Genomic DNA, 19,279 nt, shown 5'->3' on the forward strand with positions numbered 1-19,279 from the left:
TAGAAGAAGTTACCTTTTAGAGAGTTCAGCTACAAAGAAACCATTCTGTAAAGAGCTCAGCTGCAAACAAATCACCTGTAAAGAATTCAGCTACAAATAAATCACCCTGTAGAGAGAACAGCTAGAAGAAATTACTTTGTAGAGAGTTCAGCTAGAAAGAAACCACCATGTAGAGAGCTCAGCTGCAAAGAAATCACCCTGTATAAACTTCTGCCACAAACAAATTGCCCTGTAGAAAGATCAGTTAGAAGAAGTTACCTTTTAGAGAGTTCAGCTACAAAGAAACCATTCTGTAAAGAGCTCAGCTGCAAACAAATCACCTGTAAAGAATTCAGCTACAAATAAATCACCCTGTAGAGAGAACAGCTAGAAGAAATTACTTTGTAGAGAGTTCAGCTAGAAAGAAACCACCATGTAGAGAGTTCAGCTGCAAAGAAATCACCCTGTATAAACTTCTGCCACAAACAAATTGCCCTGTAGAAAGATCAGTTAGAAGAAGTTACCTTTTAGAGAGTTCAGCTACAAACAAATCACCCTGTAGAAAGATCAGTTAGAAGAAGTTACTTTGTAGAGAGTTCAGCTAGAAAGAAACCACCATGTAGAGAGTTCAGCTGCAAAGAAATCACCCTGTATAAACTTCTGCCACAAACAAATTGCCCTGTAGAAAGATCAGTTAGAAGAAGTTACCTTTTAGAGAGTTCAGCTACAAAGAAACCATTCTGTAAAGAGCTCAGCTGCAAACAAATCACCTGTACAGAATTCAGCTACAAACAAATCACCCTGTAGAGAGATCAGCTAGAAGAAATTACCTAGTAGATAGTTCAGCTACAAACAAATCACCCTGTAGAAAGATCAGTTAGAAGAAGTTACTTTGTAGAGAGTTCAGCTACAAAGAAACCATTTTGTAAAGAGCTCAGCTGCAAACAAATCACCTGTACAGAATTCAGCTACGAACAAATCACCCTGTAGAGAGGTCAGCTAGAAGAAGTTTCCTTGTAGATAGTTCAGCTACAATGAAACCATTCTGTAAAGAGCTCAGCTGCAAACAAATCACCTGTAAAGAATTCAGCTACAAATAAATCACCCTGTAGAGAGAACAGCTAGAAGAAATTACTTTGTAGAGAGTTCAGCTAGAAAGAAACCACCATGTAGAGAGTTCAGCTGCAAAGAAATCACCCTGTATAAACTTCTGCCACAAACAAATTGCCCTGTAGAAAGATCAGTTAGAAGAAGTTACCTTTTAGAGAGTTCAGCTACAAACAAATCACCCTGTAGAAAGATCAGTTAGAAGAAGTTACTTTGTAGAGAGTTCAGCTAGAAAGAAACCACCATGTAGAGAGTTCAGCTGCAAAGAAATCACCCTGTATAAACTTCTGCCACAAACAAATTGCCCTGTAGAAAGATCAGTTAGAAGAAGTTACCTTTTAGAGAGTTCAGCTACAAAGAAACCATTCTGTAAAGAGCTCAGCTGCAAACAAATCACCTGTACAGAATTCAGCTACAAACAAATCACCCTGTAGAGAGATCAGCTAGAAGAAATTACCTAGTAGATAGTTCAGCTACAAACAAATCACCCTGTAGAAAGATCAGTTAGAAGAAGTTACTTTGTAGAGAGTTCAGCTACAAAGAAACCATTTTGTAAAGAGCTCAGCTGCAAACAAATCACCTGTACAGAATTCAGCTACGAACAAATCACCCTGTAGAGAGATCAGCTAGAAGAAGTTGCCTTGTAGATAGTTCAGCTACAATGAAACCATTCTGTAAAGAGCTCAGCTGCAAACAAATCACCTGTAAAGAATTCAGCTACAAATAAATCACCCTGTAGAGAGAACAGCTAGAAGAAATTACTTTGTAGAGAGTTCAGCTAGAAAGAAACCACCATGTAGAGAGTTCAGCTGCAAAGAAATCACCCTGTATAAACTTCTGCCACAAACAAATTGCCCTGTAGAAAGATCAGTTAGAAGAAGTTACCTTTTAGAGAGTTCAGCTACAAAGAAACCATTCTGTAAAGAGCTCAGCTGCAAACAAATCACCTGTACAGAATTCAGCTACAAACAGATCACCCTGTAGAGAGATCAGCTAGAAGAAATTACCTAGTAGATAGTTCAGCTACAAACAAATCACCCTGTAGAAAGATCAGTTAGAAGAAGTTACTTTGTAGAGAGTTCAGCTACAAAGAAACCATTTTGTAAAGAGCTCAGCTGCAAACAAATCACCTGTACAGAATTCAGCTACGAACAAATCATCCTGTAGAGAGATCAGCTAGAAGAAGTTGCCTTGTAGATAGTTCAGCTACAATGAAACCATTCTGTAAAGAGCTCAGCTGCAAACAAATCACCTGTACAGAATTCAGCTACGAACAAATCACCCTGTAGAGAGATCAGCTAGAAGAAATTACCTTGTAGAGAGTTCAGCTACAAAGAAACCATTCTGTAAAGAGCTCAGCTGCAAACAAATCACCTGTACAGAATTCAGCTACAAACAAATCACCCTGTAGAGAGATCAGCTAGAAGAAATTACCTTGTAGAGAGTTCAGCTACAAAGAAACCATTCTGTAAAGAGCTCAGCTGCAAACAAATCACCTGTACAGAATTCAGCTACAAACAAATCACCCTGTAGAGAGATCAGCTAGAAGAAATTACCTAGTAGATAGTTCAGCTACAAACAAATCACCCTGTAGAAAGATCAGTTAGAAGAAGTTACTTTGTAGAGAGTTCAGCTACAAAGAAACCATTTTGTAAAGAGCTCAGCTGCAAACAAATCACCTGTACAGAATTCAGCTACGAACAAATCACCCTGTAGAGAGATCAGCTAGAAGAAGTTGCCTTGTAGATAGTTCAGCTACAATGAAACCATTCTGTAAAGAGCTCAGCTGCAAACAAATCACCTGTAAAGAATTCAGCTACAAATAAATCACCCTGTAGAGAGAACAGCTAGAAGAAATTACTTTGTAGAGAGTTCAGCTAGAAAGAAACCACCATGTAGAGAGTTCAGCTGCAAAGAAATCACCCTGTATAAACTTCTGCCACAAACAAATTGCCCTGTAGAAAGATCAGTTAGAAGAAGTTACCTTTTAGAGAGTTCAGCTACAAAGAAACCATTCTGTAAAGAGCTCAGCTGCAAACAAATCACCTGTACAGAATTCAGCTACAAACAGATCACCCTGTAGAGAGATCAGCTAGAAGAAATTACCTAGTAGATAGTTCAGCTACAAACAAATCACCCTGTAGAAAGATCAGTTAGAAGAAGTTACTTTGTAGAGAGTTCAGCTACAAAGAAACCATTTTGTAAAGAGCTCAGCTGCAAACAAATCACCTGTACAGAATTCAGCTACGAACAAATCATCCTGTAGAGAGATCAGCTAGAAGAAGTTGCCTTGTAGATAGTTCAGCTACAATGAAACCATTCTGTAAAGAGCTCAGCTGCAAACAAATCACCTGTACAGAATTCAGCTACGAACAAATCACCCTGTAGAGAGATCAGCTAGAAGAAATTACCTTGTAGAGAGTTCAGCTACAAAGAAACCATTCTGTAAAGAGCTCAGCTGCAAACAAATCACCTGTACAGAATTCAGCTACAAACAAATCACCCTGTAGAGAGATCAGCTAGAAGAAATTACCTTGTAGAGAGTTCAGCTACAAAGAAACCATTCTGTAAAGAGCTCAGCTGCAAACAAATCACCTGTACAGAATTCAGCTACAAACAAATCACCTTGTAGAGAGATAACCTAGAAGATATTACCTTGTAGATAGTTCAGCTACAAACAAATCACCCTGTAGAAAGATCAGTTAGAAGAAGTTACCTTTTAGAGAGTTCAGCTACAAAGAAACCATTCTGTAAAGAGCTCAGCTGCAAACAAATCACCTGTACAGAATTCAGCTACAAACAGATCACCCTGTAGAGAGATCAGCTAGAAGAAATTACCTAGTAGATAGTTCAGCTACAAACAAATCACCCTGTAGAAAGATCAGTTAGAAGAAGTTACTTTGTAGAGAGTTCAGCTACAAAGAAACCATTTTGTAAAGAGCTCAGCTGCAAACAAATCACCTGTACAGAATTCAGCTACGAACAAATCATCCTGTAGAGAGATCAGCTAGAAGAAGTTGCCTTGTAGATAGTTCAGCTACAATGAAACCATTCTGTAAAGAGCTCAGCTGCAAACAAATCACCTGTACAGAATTCAGCTACGAACAAATCACCCTGTAGAGAGATCAGCTAGAAGAAAGTACCTTGTAGAGAGTTCAGCTACAAAGAAACCATTCTGTAAAGAGCTCAGCTGCAAACAAATCACCTGTACAGAATTCAGCTACAAACAAATCACCCTGTAGAGAGATCAGCTAGAAGAAATTACCTTGTAGAGAGTTCAGCTACAAAGAAACCATTCTGTAAAGAGCTCAGCTGCAAACAAATCACCTGTACAGAATTCAGCTACAAACAAATCACCTTGTAGAGAGATAACCTAGAAGATATTACCTTGTAGATAGTTCAGCTACAAACAAATCACCCTGTAGAAAGATCAGTTAGAAGAAGTTACCTTTTAGAGAGTTCAGCTACAAAGAAACCATTCTGTAAAGAGCTCAGCTGCAAACAAATCACCTATACAGAATTCAGCTACAAACAAATCATCCTGTAGAGAGATCAGCTAGAAGAAATTACCTTGTAGATAGTTCAGCTACAAACAAAAATCACCCTGTAGAAAGATCAGTTAGAAGAAGTTACTTTGTAGAGAGTTCAGCTACAAAGAAACCATTTTGTAAAGAGCTCAGCTGCAAACACATCACCTGTACAGAATTTAGCTATGAACAAATCACCCTGTAGAGAGATCAGCTAGAAGAAGTTACCTTGTAGATAGTTCAGCTACAAACAAATCTCCCTGTAGAGAGATCAGCTAGAAGAAATTACCTTTTAGAGAGTTCAGCTACAAAGAAACCATCATGTGGAGAGTTCAGCTGCAAAGAAATCACCACTGCCCAAATGTCAAGGCAATAGCTCTTTCCAATCTGAAGTTATCAATTGTCAAAGTTGGCAAATTGGATATGTGTGGAAGGCCCCTTTTCGCAAATCCGGTCACATATGTATTATATATATAATTTGTACATTTACTGATAAAATATTTAAAGTACATCTACTTCATCTTTTCTTCTTCCTGTAGTAAAGAAAAAAAACATAGGTTAAAAAAGTCCTAAAGCTAGCCATAGGCCAGCTTTGGGGTATACAAATACAAAAAGAAATGAAATCTAATCCAAAACAGCCAAGCTGTAAAAAAAGTGTGCGGCCCTCAGAAAGGCTATGGTGAAAAAAGATGTGAAATCCAAGGTGGCGGCCAAGAAATGGCTGTGATGGTAGGTTAATGGTAAAAATTTTAATAACGACAATTCAGGTGAATTTTTGTGCTGCTTCACAAAATTTACCTGAATTGTCATTATTAAAATTTTTACCATTAACCTACCATCACAGCCATTTCTTGGCCGCCACCTTGGATTTCACATCTTTTTTCACCATAGCCTTTCTGAGGGCCGCACACTTTTTTTACAGCTTGGCTGTTTTGGATTAGATATATATATATATATATATATATATACATGCTGGACACTATAAAGTACTAGTAAGTAAGTAAGTAAGAATATGTATGTACATAAGAAGTCTACACACCCACCACCCCCAATACTATTACCGCAGCATAATTCATAATATATATATATATATATATATATAAACACTGCCTGCATTTATTCCGTCTATGTTTTATTGTTGGAACTACCACAGGCCCCAATACTGAATAGCACTGTAATATTTATTGATCATTTTCTCTCATTATAGAGACTATTGAATTACAATACTAACTAAATACGGAGTTCGTATAGGTAGTATTGGAACACTATTTTTGCTGTGTACACCAACACGTAAAAAAAAGCTGCCCAAAACAGGGCATACTGTAATTTTAACATCAGAAACATATACCCACAGGTGAATGCTTGGTTGATGTGAACACAGATACTATACTTACAAAGGATTGGCAAAGCACGATCAAAACAATAGTGACGTCATGTCCAATCCTCGTTATGGTCTTTACACTTCCTCTGCCTGGTTACTAGATGCACAAGCTCCTTTGTTTCTTCCATAGCACAGGCAGTTCTCTCTATTGATGTACAACCTTCTTCAAATGAGCCCAGCACTAATACGTGAGTAACTGATAAAGGAAAATAGCATAACACACCCTAAAATCTCAACCTAGCGCGTAAAGAAGTTCCGAGACTCATGGCTATTCACACTTGTGGAGTTTTTACAAAGAAACAAAAACTCCTTGTTGAACACAATTTATAAGAGAATACTTGAAACCATTAGTAAAGTGCAGTGCTTTGTTTTATAGAAGCTAAAACTATTTCCTAAGTTGTGGTTTGAAACTCAGTTTGAAGTCATTTCGTTATGTTGATTTGTGAAGTTTTGTCATAGTACTGGGAGAAGAAACAGCAAGCTACTATACAGCATAAGAGATTAATGTTATGGTAATGCAGTGCAAACATGCATCAGCTCAAATTCAGATGTGGCATTAGCCAACAATACATGTGATCCAGCAGCTCAATGTATTGCCCTGAAGTCACAGTCACTGGTGTATAGCCATCCTCTACTTGGTTGAGTAGGTCATTTTATTTAGACGCAGTAAGGGAGACAGTAGTGGAAGCAAAATGAAGCTGTAGTAGTGAAGCACACTATATGTAAGGCATCAACGTAATTTTATATTGGTGCGTACAGTAGTGAATCAAGAGCCTACATGGATATAACAAAACAGTTGGTCCACTGGATATCGAATTGATGTACCCATGTCACACTGAAAGTAGCATTTAAACCTGGAGTCGCCAGTATCAATCATGAACAAATTAACATATATGCACACCATACATTATAGACAAATACAATAACTGTTATTTAGTAGCCATGAACCGAAATGAGTTTGCTTGATACTACCTCGGAACATCACGTTCAATATTGTCCACTGCAGTTCAGACTCTGTATCAGTACAAAATAAGCACAGTATATTGCATAGCACAACCACATACTAACTATTGTTGATAGCATGTTTCCACCCTTTTGTAGACTGTAAAAAATGCTAGAAAAGTGACAAACAGTGGTTATTGTAACAATAATACAAATTGCTGTTTAAGATACTGTTACTCTGTTAAGAAACCTGACATACGTATTATGCAGATCAATATAGCCACGAGGAACTGCCATGAAATGTAGACATGTCATAGATGGTTTTGTTGAATTCCTTCTTAGAATTGATTTCATAGTCACACAGAAAAATCACTAGTTCGACAGGGCAATGAAATTGACACAGCATTTTAATAACAATCGCATCTATCACAGCTTGTGTGATCAGTTGCAACTACTGCCGAGGGGTCAGCAACAAGCTCTAAATCTCATAGGTCAATTCTTGAAATCTTTCACTCCAGATTTTGGTGCTAAGGCTGCATAAATTTAATTATTGGTTTCTCATCCCTGCCTGCATCGCTGTTTTTCTTACCTCATCAAGGATTTTTAACCCCACTGGTGGCTAAGGGAGGCCAATTAGCAACTATTATAGTTGATATGTACCTTACTAGAGCAGTCTAAGAAAATTGCATTTTGAGTTATTTTAGCTAGCTAATTCAGCTATCTAGTTAGTAAAAATAAAACAAAATCTGTCCTCCCGCACTGGAGTACAGGAGGATGAGAAACTAATAATTAAGTTTATGTGGCCTAAATACTTAGCTACTGACCCCTCAACTAATGCAGATGCATACTGTAGTCAACACACTATACCAGAGCATTACACCATGAAATGCTTATGACAACCATGCCATCAAAGTTAAATCGTGAATTTAACATGAAGTGTCATTTCATGATTTGTTTCATAGGCCATGAAATGCATATGCATATCGGAATTTCATGGCACTGTAGAGATTTCGTGGGTGCAGTACCCATAAAAATAGGAAAGCCATGGGATCTTTCATAAGTAGAGGCATGACAAATTCATATACTCATCTGATAGTGAAATTACTCAATAGGAAATGGACTGCAGGGAGTAGGAGTATGCAAGATTACCAGTGATAGGGTTTCCACTTTGAAAATTCAAAGTCAATACTTCTTAGTTAACGCTGTGCAGGAGTATTGACAAACTAAAAACAAACACAAATCCACAAACAAATGCGGTTAAAAACGATTCGTAGTTACGCAGCGAAGCGTAATGTTTCAGACAAAATATGGTCACGTGAGAGTATTTCTAATTTTGGCGGGAATGAGCTGCAGTAAGCTAATGAAACCAAAGGTAAGTTCCATAAACATAAAAACAATCTGTTGAATGACAGTATATTGCAAATAGGAACCCGATGTGGGTTATTTCGTTCCCCACAATGTGAAACGACGCGAAGGACGCGCCAAAAACCGAATTAGAATTCTACAAGACGTTATAAAATGCTTCAAAAGAGCTGACAAATCGAAAATGAAGAGAATTGAAGAGCTACAGAATGCTTTAAGTGACACTAGAAGCCTAGTTCAGGAGTGTAATGGTGAGATTAGAGAGCTAAAGAGAGCGATCCGCAGCCGTGATGAGTTAATCGATGTTCTTGAAAGCGAGAAAGAAGAACTGTGTGAACAGTTAGATGGGGAACTTGCTAGACACCATGCTGAAGTGAAGATTCTACAAGAACAGATCCAGAAACTCAGCCTTGGGAGTGAAGTGAGCACCTTTACTGCTAGAAAGTGCAATGCTAATGTCAGGGAATTGTATTACACACTACTAGCCATGCACATTTCCCCTTCAAAGATACGAGCAGTGGTAACAAATGTCATCAGTCACCTCATTCCATCTGTCAATGACAGTCAACTCCGCTTACCGGGAAAGTCTTGTGCTGCTTATATGCGCAGCCAGGAAATGCCAACCATTAGCCAAGCACAGAAAGCGAGTGAGTTGATGAAAAGCGATCAGTGGTGTTTAAATAGTGATGGTACGACCTTAATGCAGCAAAAGAAAGTTGCTTTTTTAATTAACGGAATAGTATTCGGAGTGCACGATGTTCCAGATGGTGCATCACAGACTACCCTAGATGCTCTCAAGGCTGAGCTCACGAAAACTGGTAGTGTTGCTGCTAAAGCATTTCCTAGCAATAACCAAGACTTTAAAGTCAGTCACATTGTTTCTTCAACATCAGATTCTGCCTCCACACAAACAAAACTATCACATCTATTGGAAAAAGAAGCTGGACATAAAATAGTTGAAAATAAATGTGCAATGCATCTGGGTGTGAATCTACGTACCGCTCAAGTCAAGGCAGCAGCTAACTTTACTGATCATCTTTGTAATAAAGAAGAAGCCACATTGTCTTCTAGTTGTAGTTCTGAATCTGACTACGAAGATGTTGGAGGTAAAACATATGAAGATGTTGGAGGTAAAACCTACGAAGATGTTGGAGGTAAAACCTACGAAGATGTTGGAGGTAAAACATATGAAGATGTTGGAGGTAAAACCTACGAAGATGTTGGAAGTAAAACCTATGAAGATGTTGGAAATAAAACAGGACCGATAAGCAACAGAAATTTGATTCGTGATATTGATTTATTTGTTAAAGAGCTTGCAAAACTGTTCGGCCACTTGGGTACTCCTGAGTATTGTCATGGTGCATCAGTATTTCGGGTCTTTCTAGAGGCCAAAACGAGGGAAACCATTGGAGATGAACAAAACTACTACCTATCTGCTCAGAAGGTAGTCTTAGAACGCCAGATAGGAAATCGCTACTACGTAACATCTTGCAATGCTGGGAGATTGTATTTTCTTTGTAAGGCGTTTATTGCATTTTTAGAGGAGCAAAAGTTGATTAAGGAACTTAATCGACTGGAACTTACTTGTCTCCAGAAACTTCATGACTCCTTGCTTTTAACCAATTTAAGACTGGAGGGATTAATGTTTGATAAAGTGTATGCAGACTTAATGATTCTAGTCAAATCAAGTGACATGAAGAAAACAGCTATTGACATGAGATCCCACTATGAAGAACTGCTTAATTTTTTCAGTACTGTAATCACTGAACCAGAAGTATTTCTTGATTCTAATGTGCAGGTATTCACAAGTGAGTCCTTGTTGTATGGTGAATCTAAAAAATTTAACCACAGATTACATGAAAAATACATTTGTGTACGACAAGTACTGTATGAAAGCTGTGATAGCGATGAAGCTGCACTTCTTCCGTTAGTCAGTGCTGTAAGCAAAGCAATGCACCTTAAACTACAACAATATATGAAAGATCACTTACCGGGTGGCCAATACCACAACCCAGACTCACACGTACACTCAGTACTTTCTAAACTTCAGCCACACAATGACAGATCCGAGAGCGCATTTGGCTTAAATGATTGGCTGAACAAAATCCTTCCAAACATGGCACAATCAACACGTTCTACTATGATAGAGTTTTCTTTCAACAATACAATGAAGTGGTTAAAAGATCAAGGTGAGGAACAGAAGAAAGCACTTTTAGTTCTCGCTCAAGAACAACGGAAAGCAGTTTTACAAGAGTCCAGAGAAGCTTCTAAATATGTGTTTGAAAGAAAACTACACCAGAGAAGTGAAACAATTAAATTGGCACATGCTAAAAGAGCAAAAAAAGAAAAGAAAGTAGAATCTATTAAATCTCACCATTTGATAACTACAGTCACAGAGTTAAATTGTTTAGTAGCAAATGTTACCTCGTTGTCTATTCCTAAACCTGTTCAGGACACTGAACTTAGAGAAATGGTCAAAACACAAAAGCTGCTGAGAACATTGGTGTACAATCAGAAAGGAATAAAATTAAAGTTATCTTCAAATGGCAAGCTAAGACCAATACAAGATCTTTTAAAGGACTTAGCAACTGTTATTAGTACTAAACCAGTAGCAGTACGCAGAAAAGAACATGCACAGGTTCATCAACAGTTGTACACAATTTTTACAAAGCCATTGCTCCTAAAAGGCATTCACATAAAACATAGATTTGAAGAAAATGATGATCTAAAATGGTATGAAGGAGTTGTTGTCAGCATTAATAAAAAAGAAGTCTTAATTTGTTATAATGAAGATGGCGAATACCAATTCACACTTGAAGAAATTAAAGAAGATTTTTATTCTGGAGACTTGGTTATCTTGTAATGATTCACGTTGTCATTATTTGTAACTTTTATATATTCTGAAGACTTATCTTGTAACTCATCCTTCCATGTTATAATTATTTGTAACTTTTTATATGTTGTGGAGACTTAATTATATTGTAATTTATCTCAGGAGGGTGGGGGGCAAGTGGGCCAGTGCCCTCGCATCAGAAGTTTTTAGTTGTGCATTAGGCTTTGTGAACAAAATTCGAACTTTTATGGTAAAGTGTATGATGATATATTCAATCCTATATTCTTTGATGACTGCTACCTATTAGTAACAGGATCAACATTGGAAGGCTATAGAGTTGGTGGTCAAGATACTCTAATAGAATATTCATGTACTTTAATAGAGCAGTCACGTTTTTAAAGAGAACAGTTAGAAGTGCATAATGCAATTATAAGTAGCCATGTGACATGTTTATGGTCTGAGTGCCTATTCTACGCACATGTACAGTTGTCAACTCCTTCCATGACCTACATTGCAACCTAGGAAATCTCTGGAGATAAAGAAAATACCTCCAGGAGGCCAGTTCAGTGTGGAGTTGAATAGACATTAAATGGTCTGCATTTAGCTCCTGAGATGCTATCTGCAAATAACACATTGAATATATTGTGAAACTTAATTATGTTGATGATGATCTACGACTACGTCATAGGTCTCATGCAGTTAGCTATAAGTATTGATTTGTACTATCAACAATACTTCAGTTAGCTATAAACTGTCTCCAAAATTGCATGCTGGTTTTCTGTCTAAATTCAATTTCAGGAAGCCAATTTCAGGGCATGAACTCCTGACCTCCTAGAGGGCTCATGCTTCATGTTTCAGTGCCGGGTGCTTTCCACACTGTGCAATCACTGCTACCTATGTCCCTCCTTAATATTATAGTATTATTAAGTACCAGTAGAGGCAGTGCCTGTATACGAGTCACCACACTATATGACATGTAAAGTTACAACCACTGTTCTACAATCACTGTTCTATAAAGTCACATCATTATTTTAGCTACTGTAGTTACGTAGCATTACAATTGTTAACCTCATACACTCCTTCAAGTAGCAATACAGCCATCTCTAAAAAGGGCTTAAGTTCTGGATATGTCGTAATTACAAATTCTACTTTTACTATTTCCGAGTCCTTTTCAGATGCAACTTTCTGAACTTCTTCTTGCAATCATCTTCTACCAGGCGGCTGAAACTGTTCTACACTTGGAATCTTTTTCAGCCATCTATATACAATCATAAAGTAATTACAACATGATGCAGTAGCTTAGTAAAATCATTTTAGATGGCCAGTCAGCCAGGGCAGTGGGCTTTAAATGAAACAACAACGTAAATGCACTCACGGGGTAATCTAGCAGAGTTAGCAACCTTATCTTTGCCTTACAGAGCAAGAAAGGTTCCCGACCAAATGACCAGCGAAAACCAGGGCTGGCTATGCGAATGACATAGACTACCCATGACCCGGCCATGTTTAGAACTTTAATCAACATTACTAGTACCGCTTATACAACATAACCTATACAGCTTTACCTATCAAATGTATTTCTTTAATCCTTTCAACAGCAAAGTCGGATGGATAGAGGGCAGGGAGGTGCGAGAGGAAGTGTTGATTCGTAAAAAAACTCACGTGACCATATTTCGTCACATTTGTTGTTTTTGGTAATTAGGCACTACGCAATGTAACTTTAATACTAAGTCCGAGCGTTTGTGATTTTTCACTTCTCATTGATAGCTAAACATTCTCGGAGGTTTATATTTTTAAAATTAAACCTTTGAATTTTGACGGTGGAAACCCTACCAGTGATACAGGAAAATTGCTCGATTTTTACTCCATACAATCGTCGGGTGCAATATCATGGTTTATGTTGTTAGTGTATAGTTACTTTTTAAATAATAGTTAGACGTCAAGAACCAGGGTTCTACGGGGTTTAGAAAACTCGAAGGCCCTGGGCTGTAGCGCCCGAGCGCAGCGAGGACGCTACTAAGGGCCTGAGGGTTTTCTAAATCGCGTAGAACCCAGTGGTTCTTGACGTCTAACTTATTTAGACTACAACTCGTTATTGTATCTTGAGTTAACAGCTGCTTGTAAACAAGAAATGTATGGCTAATTACTAGAAACAAGCCTTCTACACCTTCCTACATGATATGGCGGGACCTCAGCGTAGCCGTTGCTACCCATTTAAACGCCCATGCGTTGCCAATGTTACAGGCACGTGCTATGTATCGAAGTACTGGACTCAGCGACTGGACTACAACTCATTGTTGCTGTTGTTGTGCCTCGACAGCTGCTTGTAAGCAAGTAATGTAGTGTTGATTAGTACAAACAAGCCCATTACACCTCCAGTACGGCTGTTACTAGCCATTTAAACGCCCATGCGTTGCCAATGTTACAGGCGCGTAATTATCGTGCTTCGTATCGCCTCAGAGCGTGGTCTCTATTGGACATGAGCGTGGCTCTACGAGATTTAGAGACCACGTTTTCAGCCAATCAAATTTCAGTATCAAAATTGTTGTAGTCTAATGTATGTTAGGTTATCAGTGTAGGTCACTGGTAAACCCTCAGAATTATTATTCTGTAAAGCATTATTATTATTATTATTATCAAGACGGGGTTTTCTATTTTCACACGATCTGAGGTCCGGAAATGACGCAAAGCATACGACTGTAAGGCACTGCGCGTTCCTTACTACTTTCGCTCGTTTGTTCTTTTTACAGTGTGGTTGTGTTATTGGCTATCTATGGCCCTGGCTACTGCTACTATCGCAAATCTATATAGTGAATCTGATGTTTTCACTTTGTGACAAGATGATCTGTTCACGTGAGTTTTATAGTTTAATATCGTACTAGATCTAATCCCAATACAACCACTTGAGTTGGGGGCTTGTGACATTGAAAATTACATTTCCCATTTACTGAATGGTGGTGTAAATTCCCACACATCCCAACAAATTGTACCATTTATCAATGCATGTATTAATTGGGTTGTGATCAAAGTTGCTAAGTGGTGCATGTGTTCAATTAATACAAATGCAGTAGCACTTCTCTGGTAAAGACAAGTCCCCAGACTCGATCCCCACAGCTACCTCAAGGAAAGTTAGCAACAAGAGTTAATATATTATGTTCTGAGTAGGATATCCTACTCTTATATGCCCTATAGAAAGTGTATTCATATACGTGTATGACATAATGACAAGGTGTTGTGGTTTGTGATGTACAAGAAGCTATAAAAATGCTGGATTCCAAATATTGTCAGCAGGGCCGCCCACAGGGGGGGGGGGGGGGGGGCAACTGGGGCATTTTGCCCCGGGCCCCAGCCTGAAAGGGGCCCCAGGAGGCCCCACGAAGGGCCCCCTGAATACCTGTTTAAAAGATCGATATACTCTAATAGAGCAGTCAGATCTAAATACTCTAATAGAGCAGTCACAGTATTCTTCAGAGGAGCAGTGTAGCAAGCTTATAGACAAGGAGATATGGTTGGTGCTGGGTAGTTGTTGTCATTGCCAACAGGTTGTGACCTTTTTTTTTTTTTTTTTTTGGGTCTTCACCTTACAACTTGGGTGAAGGGCCCCACTTTAACTCTTTGCCCTGGGCCCCTTAATTTCTCTGGGCGGCCCTGATTGTCAGTGGTAATCACGTGCATATTCCCATTCATGGACATGGCCTAGTGAAAATGCCTCTAAACCATGATGGCATGTATTAGTTCATTGTGACAGTGATGCTTGAGTAGTTTCTAGCTACATTGTTAGGTATGCTTACAATTGATGTTATGTTCGGGTGTTGTATGCATCGCATTATGCCTTTCTATGGTTACGTATATACAGTAGTAGGGTATAACATGAATGCCTGTTAGTGACACACTGTCTCCCATACTCAGCCAATATTGCACATAATTTTTTTCTCCCATAGTCCAGCGATTTTAGCCTACCATTGATTAGCACTCTTGGCAAGAAGGGTAAAACTAATACTCTAGGAAAAATTATGTGCAATGTTGGCTGAGTATAATATAAATCACATGGGATATATTGCATTGTAGTATATGGTTTATGTTAAAGTTTAGCATTTGAAAAATGGTTTGACGTAAAACTAAAGTAACAGCAGAAGATTTGAAATACTTATCAATAGCCAGGCACAGAAACATGTGATATAGCCTTGCAATCCATGCAGCCAAGTGCGCAGGGTACTATAACTGGAGAATTTACAGGCACGGAAATACGTATTATAGACACTAGAGTTGAATTAGTACTTGTATGTGACAAAACCAGTCTTATAGCCTTCATGTTTTGACAAATGATAACTTGTCCTGTGAAGTACTTTAAACCTGGGTCAGTTTATAGCCCTTGCATAATCTTTGGGCAGCTGGCCCATGCAACAAGAGTTCCTAACAAGAAATGAGGACTCAGGTAAATGTGAACAGACTATAGCTGTAGCTATAAAAAGTAGTACATTTAAAGATTATTAATTTGAAAATGAAGTAGGGATCCAAGTGATAAAAAAGTTGTGAAAAAGGAGATGAATTGATGGTATTGCAACAAAGCTCTGTGGGAAAATACCTACTTTGGCATTGAAGAAAATAATTGTTATAACATGCCAATGTAGGGATTTTCTCACAGAGCTATGTCGTAATACCATCATTGATCTCATTTCACTACTTTTTATCGCTTGGATCCCTATATTAATTTTTGAGGTTTGGGTTTTTCTGGCCAACAATATCACCCAAAAACCAGCTTCACAATGCCATGCTAGTACCTAGGCAGTATTGGTTAGCTATAACCAAACCCAAAAGTGCCCTAAATGTCTCCAATAGATTGTTATGAGATTAAAAAAGATAATTCAATGGAATTTTGTACTGCCTGCCTTCAGGCAAGCGTAACTTGATAACAGCTAACGCTATGAACTTGATTTTCTCACTTTTCGGCATCGCTTCATCCTAAGACGTGCCTTTTGGCATACCACAGTACATACAATGCATGCATCATGGACTTACGTTTGTCCTCCTTTGTGTCCCATTTCTTTTTGCTGATGATAGTCCAAGGTGTCAATTTGCGATAGCGTGGTGCATGGTTTCCCTACAGTATATTTGTAAGCAGGAATCATTCATATTTTCCATGGTGACTGGATTGATTGCAGAGGCACTTCTATATCAGAATTCTCAATTCAGGTCTTCTTTCACTGTTTACTGAAGCGAATAAAACATGTGTAAAAAGCAAACGTTTTTTACCTAATGTATTTCAATGGCATTTATCTCAAAAACGAAACTATGCAAACAGGTCAGGTTATCACTCAGCAGGTCATATATACTCTGCAGTACAATATCATATGTGTCTTAATTTTTATTTTGTACATATTATGTAGCTGCAGGTCTTGTTTGTTGTCTGATAATTTGTGTGGATGGCATCTATATGATAAGAAGAGTACCTCATCCAGTGACCAGTGTAGAGTAGTCACCACAATAGTGTGGCTAAGTTTCAAGTAGGTTCATTAAAGGGTTGGGAAGTTATATCTGGAAAAGCTATAAGACTGGTATTGTCAGACAAAGTTACGTACATATTGGTATTTGTATTACAAAATTGTCAAGGGTTAGTATTGGTCAATTTCTAGTCCATTAATGGGGCTCCTGGTCTGACTTTTTAATGAGGTACTATATTATAAGTCCTTGTAGCTCAGTAGACATAAGCATAGCAGAGCTTATGATAACGTCCGGACACCGGACAAAATCCGGTCAAATTGCATAGATGTCTGACCATAATGCAATTTGTCCGGACACAGTGTCCCATCAAAGCATAAAGAAGGAGCCTAAGGGCTGAGCTGGCATGCTATCAACAATAACATTCACTTGGTTGCCAGGAGATAGTATACATTCTTACAACCCAAGGGAGTGACCATAAATGTACCATTGCCAACCCACTGGTGTGCTTTAACCACATAACAGCTGCAGTAAGGCATGTGATGTCTTACCACTATAATGTTTGTTTGCTATGCTACAGTAGACATGTTGGGCATTCATCTCATGTCCAGTCAATTTTGGCAAATGTCCAGTCAATTTTGGCAATTGTCCGGCCGATTTTGGTTTGTCAGGACATTGTGGCAGGACAACAGAGAATTCTTATCATAAGCTCTGGCATAGTGCATGCAAGTATAATTGTTTGTGAGGTTCGTATACAACACTGTTCAGGGATTTTTTTGTCAATGTGTGTGTGTACTGCAGCCTGCTTGCAAGAGATGTGAATTTTTATAATTGGTAAAAGTCTCTGGGGCTAAGTCATTTACTTGTGAAGTTTTTGCACTGGTGATTGAAACATGGTTTTTATTTACAGAAATCCCATCAAGTATTTAAAAAACACTACTGTGAAGATATGTATGATGTGTGTCCAAAACTCAAAGATGGGATTCATACAAGAATAGAGTTAATATACATATGTACATACTATATTTCATGTGTTGTATACAGCATTCATTGTCAATGTGTATTAAACAGCATCCATGCCATCCATTCTCTAATATGATTTTAAGTTACCCTAAAAAAGTGTTTAACTTCATCACTATCTTGCTATTACTATAATAAAGATATCAACTTATTGCATTACAGTTGTAAGTCTTAATCCCCAACATTTCATGTAGGGCGTACTATAGAGAAAACATAAAATAATAATGTTATATACATCATGTAACCAAATATTCACTTACTACACATAAAAATACACCACAGTCATGACCATTTTGCTGTCGTGGCACTTCTAACAAAACAGTTAAGTAAGTACTGTTATTGCAGTGTACAGTACTTTAATTTGAACTGAACCGTTTCAGGTACGTATCTAACATTCACATCATCCCATTCTGTTATTATTTCTTTCCTTTCCAAAATCCATCCTTTCAGTGCTTCTACACAGCTGTACTATGTACGACCAAGTAAATCATACACTAAGAGCTCCTTGTCAGCAATATGCAAGGCCTATTTGGTATTAAATCTTTGTTAATTGTATGTTATAGTGGTACTCTATAGGCATACCAGAAGTATCCAATGATTATTGTGCACATGAACTGGAAACAAGCACACATTGTACTCCTGGAAATTAACCTACAGCAAGTCATACAAAAAAATGCATTAGAAGACCCTTAATTAAATTGTTATCAAAAATATTATTAGTATACCTTTTATTACCACCTTCTTGTTACTTCAGAATGTCGATTCAGGCTGTTGCATAAGAAGGTCGATGTGACAAATGTTCTTCTCGTATCCTAAACAAGTGCTTCTAAATACCTTCAGTTGCATTTGCATTGCATACTAACATTTGAACACTTTTTGTAAAAACTTTGTGATCACCTGTGAGAATAACAAAATAGTCACATACTGAAAACTAATATTTACAACCTTGTCTGTGAGCCAGTGAGTTGAAAATAGTGACCAGACATCATTTAAGGAGAGCCCACTAGGTTGTACTGTCAGTGGTTTCTTCTGTGCATTGCTCCATATCTTGTAAACCTTGTATGTACATAAATTATTACCCATCTGTTTACAATGGCAAACCTTTTCTTTCTGCTTCTTACTTAGTACATACCAATCTTGTTTCGTAACATCCACCCACTATATATCCATATACGCAAAAACACAGATGTGTGTTTGTGCATAACAATGACATCACATACATTCTCAGTGTCTCCTACTGTATCATCCACTTGATGTGCATCTGTCTCCTTCTCAACATTCTCATTGCTGGACAATATTCTCTGTGATAGTTGCTAGATTTCAGGTGTATAAAGTATGTACAATAATCTATTACTAATTTAGTACCTGTCAAACAGCAGTGGTGCATGCAACACTGCTTTTTGATGCCAGGGCCACCAAATATCTTCTTATCTAAACAGTTGGTACACTCTCCACAATTTGTGGCCTGGCATCCATCACAGTCTCTGCACTGCTTTCTCTTCATTCCTGTTCTTGTTGCTGCATGAATGTATGTGTGTACACGCAATCACCGTAAACACATAAGCATACCACTTGATATTAGTTTGGGTGGTACTTTTGTATTGGGTACGTCTAAATGGTATAGTCATACATCAGTAATAGACAAGTTACATAAATTGTTTACCTTCCCCTTTGTTATCAACTTTCAACCTT

General features: G+C 38.0%; 1 long non-coding RNA gene across 1 annotated transcript; it reads left to right on the forward strand.

The window, feature by feature from the left end:
• Positions 1–13,777: 13,777 nt before the first annotated feature.
• On the forward strand, positions 13,778–17,667 carry LOC136253374 (uncharacterized). Its single transcript, XR_010700105.1, has 3 exons — positions 13,778–13,981; positions 16,516–16,632; positions 17,478–17,667. It is a non-coding gene; the product is annotated as an uncharacterized lncRNA (long non-coding RNA).
• Positions 17,668–19,279: the final 1,612 nt, after the last annotated feature.

This window comes from Dysidea avara, chromosome 4 (assembly GCF_963678975.1).
Source record: "Dysidea avara chromosome 4, odDysAvar1.4, whole genome shotgun sequence".
Classification (NCBI taxonomy): domain Eukaryota; kingdom Metazoa; phylum Porifera; class Demospongiae; order Dictyoceratida; family Dysideidae; genus Dysidea; species Dysidea avara.